The sequence below is a fragment of the Saccostrea cucullata genome, unplaced genomic scaffold, assembly GCF_032062105.1.
Source record: "Saccostrea cucullata isolate Sc308-1 unplaced genomic scaffold, CSIRO_AGI_Scuc_v1 ctg326, whole genome shotgun sequence".
Taxonomy (NCBI): Eukaryota; Metazoa; Mollusca; class Bivalvia; order Ostreida; family Ostreidae; genus Saccostrea; species Saccostrea cuccullata.
The window spans coordinates 63,443-76,903 of record NW_026930161.1 but is presented as its reverse complement, the minus strand read 5'-3'; the positions used below and the strand labels follow the sequence as shown (position 1 = coordinate 76,903).

General features: G+C 34.9%; 1 protein-coding gene across 2 annotated transcripts in view; it reads right to left on the bottom strand.

Moving 5' to 3' along the window:
• Positions 1 to 13,461, bottom strand: part of LOC134283101 (rap guanine nucleotide exchange factor 4-like) — a 66,386-nt gene that overhangs the window by 42,254 nt on the left and 10,671 nt on the right. The window lies entirely within an intron of this gene.

The window sequence follows — 13,461 nt, the reverse complement described above, 5'->3', positions numbered from 1 at the left end:
CACCTGTTCCAACAAACATTCAGCAAAAGTAAGCCAATGTTGCATCCAAAGCATTCCATGGTGTTGTGAATCCCAAGTCAAGTGGAATCTACCATGCAAGTTTTGTTTTGGGAAACTTAACAGGTACTTGTGAATGAAGATTGTTAAAAAGTTTTGACTTGGTAATTCATCAAGAAAATTAAAGAAATATTAGAAAATGAAGATGCAGCATCTAAAGCAAGTCTATTAGTGCCCATCCCCATCCAAAGACTTGTCATCATTAAAGCATGCTTTATCCCCACAGTTTCTTGGGAAAGGACCTGCTCCAAAATCTACAACCTACTGAAGCAGGGGTTCTTGAATTTTGAATATGTTAATAGTGGAATTTTGAAAAAAATCCTGCTTATTAAAGATGTATTACACAACAACAACACTGAATCTGGAATTAAGGATACAATGTACCAAAGTTGTAGAAGACCATTTTGATGCACATTTAGCAAATGGTTCAAAAAAGATTGCCTAAGAGATCAGGCTCTGATCTGAGGGAGACCACAACAGACATGAGCAAAGCAGGGTGGCTTTATCTCTGTCAAGGTCTTATAGCAGCTATACCTACAGCATCAGTTATCCTTGAGATGTGCAGATTATTAGACCTGCAATCAATGCTGGTAATGGACTTTTACGAGTAGCGCTGACTTCTACAGTTGACAGCTTACTTTTACACCAGGACAATGTACAGAAGCTCTTTTACGATAAAATATTTAGCTCGACATTTAATTCAACCAAAATAACGGGTTATTTCAAAGTGTAAATCAGTTGTCTTTTAAGAAAACGACAACCACCCTACCTTCAACTCCCGGTCTTCACATGTTAGTGCCCCTAACAACATTAGGGGGCACTACCTATGACCACTAGAAAGGTGTACTTATCTATTATCATTTCTGTACCTCCATGCATAATGCAGGTTTAAATGTCAAGTAAACCATCAAACGTGAAAGTCAGTGCTTCTCGTAAAAGTCCAATAGGATCATATCTGTTCATAGCATTGTTTGGAATCTGCAACCCTTTCAAAATCAACTACTAAAGTCTTAGACACACAGAGTTTACCTAGGGCAATCCTGACATGACAATCTGGTTTAGCAACATGACCAAGATTTTTTATTGCATGACCTGCTGGAAGAGTATAGACATCTTATTGGGGTTTTTTCTTCAGAAAATTGATCCAGAAGGATAACTGAGCTGGCGTTACATGTAATGTTATGATGTGGGTAGTATTTTCCTATAGGTGTGGGTAGTATTAGCTAATAGATTTGGGCAGTACTATCCTATAGATGTGGGCAATATAATCCTATAGATGTGGGCAGTATTATCCTGTAGGTGTAGGCAGTATAATCCTATAGATGTGGGCAGTATAATCCTATAGATGTGGGCAGTATTATCCTGTAGGTGTGGGCAGTATAATCCTATAGATGTGGGCAGTATTGTACTATAGATGTGAGAAGTATAATCCTATGGATGTGGGCAGTATAATTCTACAGATGTGGGCAGTATAATCCTACAGATGTGAGCACTATAATCTTATAGATGTGGGTAGTATAATTCTATAGATATGGGCAGTACTGTCCTGCAGATGTAAGCAGTATAATTCTACAGATGTGGGCAGTATAATCCTATAGATGTGGGCGGTATACTGTAAAATCACAAAATTTCGAGGGGTCAAATTTTCACGGGTTGACGAAAATGTATCAATTCATGGGAATTTTATTTTGTGGCTGATGAATTGTTCAGTAGTAATATATGTGAAAAATTGCATTTCGTGGTGGACATAATTTTCTGGGCCTCTTCATACATTGAAAACCATGAAAATTAACCCCCCCATGAAAATTTGTGATTTCACAGTAATCCTGTAGATGTGGGCAGCATAATCCTACAGGTGTACACAGTATAATCCAATAGATGTGAGCAGTTTAATCCTACAGGTGTAGGCAGTATTGTCCTATAGATGTGGGCAGTATTGTCCCATAAATGTGGGCAGTGTAATCCTATAGATGTGGGCAGTATAATCCTATAGATGTGGGCAATATAATCCTATAGATGTGGGCAGTATTATCCTATAGATGTGGGCAATATAATCCTATAGATGTGGGAGTATATTCTTATAGATGTGGGCAGTATAATCCTATACATGTGGGTAGTATATTCCTACAGATGTGGGCAGTATAGTCCTATAGATGTGGTCAGAATATGCCTATAGATGTGAGAAGTATAATCCTATAGATGTGGGCAGTATTAATCTTATAGATGTGGGCAGTATAATCCTATGGATGTGGGCAGTATAATCCTATAGATGTGGGCAGTATAATCCTATACATGTGGGCAGTATAATCCTATACATGTGGGCAGTATATTCCTACAGATGTGGGCAGTATAATCCTACAGATGTGGGCAGTATAATCCTATGGATGTGGGCAGTATATTCCTGTAGATGTGGGCAGTATATTCCTACAGATGTGGGCAGTATAATCCTATAGATGTGGGCAGTATAATCCTATGGATGTGGGCAGTATTTTCCTACAGATGTGGGCAGTATATTCCTATAGATGTGGGCAGTATAATCCTACAGATGTGGGCAGTATATTCCTATAGTTGTGGGCAGTATAATCCTATAGATGTGGGCAGTATTATTCTTTAGATGTGGAATCAATCTGGCACTTTAACAAGGGAGTTTTACAAATGTACATCCATTTAACAGCTCCTACAGTTGCAAGTTTTTTGTTTTGTTTTTTCCCCTAAATAATGCAGCATAGTAAAACTGTTTTTCAACAAGACAATTCAAAGCCATATATCGATTAACTGACAAGTGGTATGTTAGAAAGACACATCTTCCAGACTCTGCCATCCCTTTAGCCAGAATTAAACCCCAAAGAGTTTGCATGGGTAAGTCTATCCACCAAAGACAAATTCTGCAACAGCAAGACAAAGTTCTAAGGTAAGAGTGGAATGAAATTCCTAGACATTTTGGAGAGACTGAATTACACCCATAAGAAGACATTGCCAAGTTGCCATTGGTCATCATAAGGGGAAACAAGACATTGATCTTCAATAACCTTAAATTGTGTATTGTAGAATTCCTAAGTCTGATAAGTGATTGTAGACCTGTTGTTGAAAACTGTTTATTAATAAATTATTCTCTTTAGTAACCTTCATGGCTTAAAGTGTCATTAAACTTTTACTACACATTTCTTCTTTTGATCTATTTATTTTAGTGTACGTATTTATGAAAGTAAGTTGAGTAGCAACTTTCCATGTTTTTGAGGTTGTGCTACTCAGCTAGACCATGAAATTAGATGGTAAATAACCCAAAAAAATTAAACAGAATACAGGGAGATCCAGGATTCTAAGTTTGAGATCAGTTGATTAGGCATGGGTCTGGGGCTACTTTGAAGACCCCACACAGTGGGTCCAGAGAGAAGCCCTTTAAGGGTCCAGGGGGCAAAAAACCCTCCCCTCCTCTAAAAGCTCTTGGACTCTAGATTTAGCAAGGCAAGAATGAGTTTTTATTGTGATGATTAATGATTAAACTTATTAAAACTACATATTGAAGAGCACTGTTCACGTTATGCATAAAACGACTCTGTAGATATACCAATTTATGGACTAACACTTTAGGTTCCATTTTAAACATCAAAATAAAGTACAGACCTAGTACTTTCATTTCCTATTAAATTTTTCTCATTAAACTCCAGCTCTTGGAACAAAGAAATTGCAATGTTCTTGAATTTTGATGTTAATATGTATATTTGAGTACTTTCAGAAAAGAAAAATAATATGAGCACACCCTCTGATCTAAAAAAAAAATGTCTTGTAATCCTCAGAAACAGTTCAATCATTTTCTAGTTATTTATTTTAGATCAGAGGTTGCACTCTACATCAAATATTGAAAAATAGCTTTAAAAACTGGCTGTTTTTGTAGACTTTTTCAAAATATGAGGAAATTGATGCATTTCTTGACTTCATTATGTATTGACTGGCCAGAAACATACATCATTTTTCATAGACATGCAATTCACCAAAGGTCTAAATGATATTTAATGCATTAACTAAAATTATGCAGTTTTGGGTTTTCAGAAATTCACAGGGCCAAATAAGGCCATAAGTGAACCTTGTTCTTTTTGGAATCAACAATCCCCCTCCCAGCATCTGCCAGTCAGGAATATAGAAACAGAACCTTTACTTTCAATATGTTCAGTCTGAAAATTCATTTCTTTTCAAAGATGGAGCCATGATTTGTATGGAATTTGACAATTTCAAGGACGATTAATTAAACCAAATCACCATATATGTGCTAATTTATACTTGATTTTTGATTACAATTTATAATACAGACATTTAAGAAACACTCAACAACACTAAAATACGACTCCTGCAGAAAATTAGTAAACATTTTAAGTTACTTCCGGAAATACAGGAATGGTGCAATGACAAACAGCACTTAGATATTAACCAGCAATACTGTGCAATGAAAAACTGTGCATATATACATGTATTAACCAGAAACACTGTGCAATGTAAACCAGCACTAATACTTGCAAGTTTATAGAAGGAAGTTATAAACTTAATTACCAAGAAAGGCAAGACAAGTAAAGATGGCTACATGATAGCCTAAAAAAACATCTCAGATGAAATAAATGAAGGGAAAACTGATAAACAATCAATAAAATCAATTTCTTGAACATAATTAGAAGGAAAGAGACCTTTCTCTAATCTACTTTAGGGCTAAATTGTACAAATGGTACAGACCCAGCAATTACTTTCTGGGATTAGGGGGGGAAAGGTGCAAAGAATTGCCATGTATCAACAGCCTCTAATGAACTCAATTTCAGTGCTTTGGGTAAGAATCTTTCAATTTAGGCCAAAATAAAAAATACCTTTGTTTCCCCTAACGCGACCGACCCAATTAAATCGCGCCGACTGAAAAGATTTTTTAAATAAGATGATTCAAAATTTTTTTTTATTGTCAACCAAGTTTTATAAAATTTTTGATTTCATCAAAATCAGTTTTTATCAGAACGGCCGACATTGTTCTACTATGACTTTCAAGCATTTGATGGAAACAAAATAGCGCCCAGATGTGATTACAGAGAAGTAGTTCTTCATAAAACAACGGCGATGTCTCAGTCTTAAGCCTTTAGCTAACTAGAATTCTTCAGTCTTGAAACAATTTGATGATAAAATTCACCATGACTAATTAAGAGTGTTTCGGAGGTGTCTTGGCGTTTCCATGTGAGTGAATAAAAATTTGAAAGGGACGTAAACAAAGAACAAACAAATCTGTCTGTTGAATTTCAGGTACGTAATACATGGAAAGGCCAGTCTCATGAGCAGATGAGGGGCCCACCTAGTGAACACATCATTCAATTTCACTGCATTTTATTTAATTTGAGTTTTGATCTAATAAATAATTCATCTATGTTCCTATGTTTACTCTGTGCCATTATGGAATCATAGGAGTAGTAAATATGTCTGCATACTCATCCTGATAAATATTATTCAGTTGTACTTTTTCATGTCTTTATTTACGGGTTAAACTTCGTGACTATGACATTATTTTATATAGCATTTTTATCATTTGTAGATTCGGTTTGGTTTATTCAAATATTGTTTAAATACTCTTTCCAAGTAGTTTTGAAATCATAATTCAGCTTCCTGAGACGTCCAGTGTATTTTTCTTTAATTAGGCCTTTGAAGATTGGTTGTTTCTTTGCTTTTAATCCCTTCGAGATTTGTTGGGACGACATTTGAACATTTCCCCATTGCTCTAAATTTAGACGTACTACGCACCTTTTTGCCATTAAACAGTGGGGATCTTTTTTGAGCCAGCATCTTCTGCGACACTGGACATAAGTTTTTATGGTCCCTTTTGATGGACCGTTCTCAACGTTCCTCATTGGTATTTGAATGTGCGACTTAAAATTAGCCACTTACGTCTTAACTCCAAAGCAAAATGCTTTAGAACCACCGCAAATCTCATGGCCCTCAAAAAAGTACATTGACTGTCTATAAGCACTGGAGGATGATTGAAGGTTTGAAAAAATATACTCGGATGTCCAGTCTTTGCGTATTTGAGAATCTTGTCTTTTTTATTCGATTTATATAAATGTACTCTGGCGTGAGATATTTTACAAGTTCATCTAAATTACAGTTGTGAATTAATTAATCATGAATTTTGGTTTTAAACGGCATATGCATGATACTTAGCATTTTGTTCACAAATCAATTTCTTGTGCACTTTTCTTATTTATAAATAATTTAATTCTGATTGTAACGCTGTATTTGATTGGATAAAAAATTTACTTCATATCGTATAAAATGGGTTGCCTACGTCACAATGACTTGCGTCAAAAACGTATCAATCCGCCTGACGTTACATTCAAATTTTGTACAAATTGAAGTCATTTTATTAGAACAATTATCTTTTTTTCTTATAGCGAATGAATGAAAATTAAATTATAAGCAATGAAATTAATAGCTACCCATTTTATACGGTATAAACTGGGTTGGAACAGTTTACGCTTTTTTACAAACCGCTTCGCGGTTTATAAAGCGTAAACTGCCCCAACCCAGTTTATACCGTATAAAATGGGTAGCTATTAAATTCATTCCTTAAATGTAATTTTCCATTAAATTTTAGAATGTATTTTCAAAGCTGCTGTCAGAAAATAAAATTGTTTACCTACCTACCGACCCAACTTGAGAATTTAGGGTCGGGTTAGGGGAAACAAAGATATTTTTAATTCCGGCCTTATCCCTCCCCAATCAATAGTTTAAAGTGAAATTACAATGAGAAAGGAAAGGAGGGTTTATTTGTTATTCCATCATTATCAGGACTTCTTCCTTTCAGTCTGTCAATATCTATTGATATTACCAGTCTCACATGGCGTGATTAGAATTCATTAATACCAATTTTTTAGTAAGAAACAAATTTAATGAGGAGACAATTTGCCCCAATTTTTTTTCTTGGCCATGTATTTATGACAAAGGATAGGTTTCTATTGGCAAGAAACAACACTGTATTCCCTTTGCTTTAGATGTACTACACATCTCTAAAAGTGAAATATAAATGAAAAGTGCAAAATAGCTAGTAAATCTGCTTTGAATTCTTAAGTAATCCTTTAAAACAAGATCAAAAGCTAAAGGACCAAATACATAGCTTCATGTATTAGTGATTTTATGGAAACAATTCATATTTTCTCCATACTCACATCTTTCTTTTTAACTTGAATAAATTCATGATATTTATGCATAAAAATAGACCAAACATAGCAAAGAATTTCCTATGTATTACATAAAATAAGATACCCATGGGCCACAACTCTAACCTGAGTGACTTTAATAATGCTGTTCTATCATGAAAAATTTTTAAGATTTGTCCTCCTCATGAAATTATGACCTGATATCATGACTCCATTCTAATAATAAGGGGTCCACAAATCTGCAGAACATGGAAATGCATATATACAAATAGGACTGGAGATAAATTTCATCGATTTGTGAACCAACAAGAGCCCCATGGGCCATCATACTCACCTGGTTTAATTTTGGTACCACTGTTCTTCACCAGATTTTCCCCATAACAATACCTATATATTGTGGCCCCGCTCTACGCCTGGGGTCATTTTTGGAACAATTTTGAGTTAACACTACTTAAGGATGATTCCACATAAGCTTTGGCTTTTCTGGCCCAGTGGGTTCTGGAGAAGAAAATTTTAAAAGATTTTTCTTATACATTTCAATGTAAAAATTGGATTCCCTATCATGGCTCCGCTCTACCCCTAGGGGCCATGAATTGAAAAATTTAGAATCTACACTACACCAAAATGCTTTCACATAAGTTTCAGCTTTTCTGCCATAATGGTTTTTTGAGATTTTTCAATGTCCCCATCCCATTTTTTTAATTTTCTTATCTCCCCTTGTAAGGGTATTATGGCTCTTCATTTTAATGATTTATAAAGTCCCCTTCACCCAATGGTGCTTTGTACCAATTTTGATTAAAGTTAGCTGGTTCTTGAGAATAAGTTGAAAATGTGAAAAGTTTACAGATGGACAAGTGGACAACGGATGATCACTTGAGCTTTCAGCTCTGGTACTTGCAGAGCTAAAAATATTTTATGGGCATTAAATTAAGTTGTTTCGAAAGTTACCCTATTTGCATATAGTCATATAAAGCTTTTATGGGATTTAATTTTGTTGCTTATTGTTAACTATGAAATAAATTAAATTCACCAGAAACATTTCCACTTGTACAGTATACTGTATATAGAATCTATACTTACAGTGACAAAATTCATTCATTTTTTTTAATGATACTTTAAGATCTCCAGACAAAAGCCCTCCGAGAACAAATAATAAATAGAGAAATAGATGAGATATGTATGGCTCTTTCATGTTAGTACTAATTACAAATCCATTATTTATGAAATTAATAAAAACTTGCAGGGGGAAAGAAAAGTCTCATTTGGGCAATATGTTATCATCCACAGTAATGGCTATCATAAATGATTTAGATGTTCTATTAGGGTCATGATTGATGCTGGCCATTTTGTAGAGATACTTGGATTATAATATCATCTTTAAAATTCTTCAAGTCCACAAAAACATCTCATTAGCTCAAAGGTGAATGAAATGGATGTTGAAAATTGAAAATTTGTAAATTATGTCTGGAAACTTATTTTTATAAGTTTTCAATGCTTTACATTGTATACAATACGGTAAAAACTGGGTTATAGCGAAGTCATGGGAACCTGTGAATTTAATTTGCTATATCCGTAGTTCGTTATATCTGTATAACGAATTCATATAATAAACTATATACATGTATAGCGAATTTGCAATATGCACATTTTCCTTCAAGTATTACATATACCAGGGCTCGACATTAACGCTTGTCCGGTACCAATGAAAAAAAATTACGGACAAGTGAATATTGCTGGGCACTTGTCCGATTGGACAAGTGATTTTTCTATGTAAAGAAGTCTTCAAATAATAATAATCAAAACAAAACAAGAGGCCCATGGGCCACATCGCTCACCTGAGAAGCTTTGACCATTCTGTTCTTTACCAGATTTCACCCTTGTTATACATAATGCATCCCCACCCTACCCCACTGATTTTAATTTAGACATTTTGAAATCTACACTACCCCATGATCCTTCCATGGGCACATATGTTTCAGCTTTTTTGGCCCAGTGGTTCCTGAGAAGAAGATTTTCAAAGATTTTTCCTATATATTTCTATGTAAAACTTTGATTCCCTATAATGGCCCCGCCCTTCCCCCGGGGGTCATGATTCCTACAATTTAGAATTTACACTACCCCAGAATGCTTCCACATAAGCTTCACTTTTTCTGGCCCAGTGGTTCTTGAGAAGAAAATTTTCAAAGAATTTTCCTATATATTTCTATATAAAACTTTGATTCCCCATTGTGGCCCCGCCCTTCCCCCGGGGGTCATTATTTGAACAATTTAGAATCTACATTATACCAGGATGCTTCCACATAAGTTTCAGCTTTTCTGGCCCAGTGGTTCTTGAGAAGAAGATTTTCAAAGATTTTTCCTATATATTTCTATGTAAAACTTTGATACCCCATTGTGGCCCCGCCCTTCCCCTGGGGGTCATGATTTGAACAATTTAGAATCTACACTATACCAGGATGCTTCCACATAAGTTTCAGCTTTTCTGGCCCAGTGGTTCTTGAGAAGAAGATTTTCAAAGATTTTTCCTATATATTTCTATATAAAACTTTGATTCCCCATTATGGCCCCACCCATCCCCCGGGGGTCATTATTTGAACAATTTAGAATCTACATTATATCAGGATGCTTCCACATAAGTTTCAGCTTTTCTGGCCCAGTGGTTCTTGAGAAGAAGATTTTCAAAGATTTTTCCTATATATTTCTATGTAAAACTTTGATTCCCCATTGTGGCCCCGCCCTTCCCCCGGGGGTCATGATTTGAACAATTTAGAATCTACATTATATCAGGATGCTTCCACATAAGTTTCAGCTTTTCTGGCCCAGTGGTTCTTGAGAAGAAGATTTTCAAAGATTTTTCCTATATATTTCTATGTAAAACTTTGATTCCCCATTGTGGCCCCGCCCTTCCCCCGGGGGTCATGATTTGAACAATTTAGAATCAACACTATACCAGGATGCTTCCATATAAGTTTCAGCTTTTCTGGCCCAGTGGTTCTTGAGAAGAAGATTTTCAAAGATTTTTCCTATATATTTCTATATAAAACTTTGATTCCCCATTGTGGCCCCACCCATCCCCTGGGGGTTTTTATTTGAACATTTTAGAATTTACATTATATCAGGATGCTTCCACATAAGTTTCAGCTTTTCTGGCCCAGTGGTTCTTGGGAAGAAGATTTTCAAAGATTTTTCCTATATATTTCTATGTAAAACTTTGATTCCCCATTGTGGCCCCACCCTTCCCCCGGGGGTCATGATTTGAACAATTTAGAATCTACACTATACCAGGATGCTTCCATACAAGTTTCAGCTTTTCTGGCCTAGTGGTTCTTGAGAAGAAGATTTTCAAAGATTTTTCCTATATATTTCTATGTAAAACTTTGATTCCCCATTGTGGCCCCGCCCTTCCCCCAGGGGTCATGATTTGAACAATTTAGAATCTACACTATACCAGGATGCTTCCATATAAGTTTCAGCTTTACTGGCCCAGTGGTTCTTGAGAAGAAGATTTTTTAATGACCCCACCCTATTTTTGTCTTTTCTTGATTATCTCCCCTTGCGAGGGGATATGTCCCTTCATTTTAACAATTTAAATTCCCCTTTACCCAAGGATGCTTTGTATCAAGTTTGACACGGCCCAGTGGTTCTTAAGAAGAAGTCGAAAATGTGACAAGTTTACAGACGGACAGACAGACAGACGGACGGACAGACGGACGGACGACGGACAAAATGTGATCAGAAAAGCTCACTTGAGCCTTCGGCTCAGGTGAGCTAAAAACTATTGTAAAGTTTATCGAATAAAAACGGAAGCATTACTTAAACCCGAATTTCATTCCCGATAACAATCGCTATGTAAATTCACACTTGATCGGGATCAATGTTCACTAATTGTAGCCATACTATTGCATGGCATGGATCTTACGACGTTTGCGAGTTTGGAATATATTTGATTGATATTACAGATTCACTTGCCAACATTTATGCTGTTGTCAGGACAGATAGTCTAGATTAAATTTTGTTTTATATGACTGTGTTTGTCTTATTCATCAACACTAATAAACCAAGCACATTTAATTTTTTAATTTTTTAATTGTTTTCAAGTTGACCAGGGACCTATGTAATTAGTATATAGGTCCCTGAGTTGACATAACAAGACATTCATTGAAAAATTTTTGGATAAGTGAAGTTGAAGTTCGGACAAGTAAATATCTTGATCACTTGTCCGAATGGACAAGTAGGAAAAAAAGTTAATGTCGAGCCCTGTATACTACAAAATATGCTAGGAAACCAATTGTTACAAAACATACCTTGGATAACTAAGGTTTTATTAAATTATAAATATACAAATATTTAATGAAAATAAAGTCAGTTAATCAAATTTTGTGATACATGTATCTGAAAATTTGTTATAAAGATATAAAGCTTTCAGTACATTAACTTCTACAGGACTCAGTTCTCTATATCTGTAAGTTCGCTATATCAGAGTTTGTTATAACCGTAAAATTTTACAAAGAATTTTTTCTGGGGATCCTGAAAAACTTCGCTATAACCATGAATTCGCTATATTCGTGTACGTACTAAACAAGTTTTACTGTACATTAAACATAAAATATTTTACAGCCCCCCAAAAACCATACTAGACAATTGTTCTTTGGGGAAGTACGCTGTGTCAAACTGACTACTTTAAAGTTAACTTAATGATTTTCCAAAAGAAAGAATAAAATACGGTATTGGCAATAATTCGCCGAAAATAATACGATATTTTAATCATCTTTGTATCATTGTTTGATGTTATGCATTGAAGTAAAGAAGATGCGAAGTAAATTCTACAGGTACAAAAATGACGTAATCTTTAACTATGACGTCACTGATACGCGCTAAACATCGAATGGTCGTGCAAAATCGTTAAATTATGCTGAAAAATGAGTAATCTTTGCTGAAATTAGACACTTTCACATGCAACAACCACTTTTGTACTCCGCATATAAGTTCAACATTACATATCTTAGTTACACTATTAGAATAGTGTTGGTTGTCACCTGTGATCATTATGAATTTTACAAAAGTTAGCATACGGATAAAGATGTTCTACAGACGCAATGTTCCTGATTCGATGCTAATGACGCTTAATTTACACAGAATATTTTTTTTTATTTCAAGTCCCATCACTGGACTTAGTAAACTATATAAATACCTATCAATATAAATAAAATATTTTGAAAACAAAGAAAAAAATGTAGTTAAAGGTGCCGCTTGTGCTTTTGCTGTTTGTATATCGTATGCACTTGTAAGTTCGTATACTAGTGTCCATCGGCTGTATACATGTATTATTTAACAACACTACTAAAATATCCTATAGGCCTCAATTCAAGCCACAAAAAGCACAATAATATTTTTTTCAATTTAATAATTACAAGAGTAATTAAAAAATCTATGATACATTTTTTATTCTATTGCAAGTGTTTATTTCTGGAAGTCGGAAAATTTCGAATTTGATTTTTTAAGTAGCATAATATTTTCTTCTACGAGTCTTCCTCAATGTATATAGTCTAACTATAGTCACAGTGTGACCTCCGAACAATCACATGGGAACCAGAAAAATACAATAAAATGTAAATACATTGAATAAACTTTACGATTACCTTTTCATTTGCCAAATCAATCATTGTTTTTACCCTTTAATCGTGAAAAATATACATGATATAAATCTTGAGTATATAGTTGATATCAGTTTAAAAAAAATCCAAGTAAAAAAGTTCCCGAGTACATATGTACATTATTAGACCGAAATATAGCGCATACAAACTCAAATGTTTATTTATTGTATTTTTTTCGTTTGTCCAAATATTTCGTGCAGATTACATGTTTGTAACACAAACGGGTATTTAGATGCCAGTGGTATATCGGGAAAGGGTGGTGCTTATTGGGTTAAAAAAAAAAGACTTACAATGTAGACATGTGCATGTTCGTGGAATTCTGAAATTTATCTGATATTGGTCAGCGATAATCAGCAGCTTTTGACCTGTGATCAAGCTAAGGGCTCCCCCCTTTCATCCTTGGATTTTCAGATTTTTAAAAAAAAGATTAATAGTAGACAGTCAAACGGACGAGACAGAACCCACGTGATTCTTTGTTACAAAGGAAAGCAGATCATCTTTGAAAGTTGTCAGCAATGAAATGAGTGTTTGGACACCTTTGCTGTTTAGTTCTTCCCTGTCAGAAAAAAAATCTG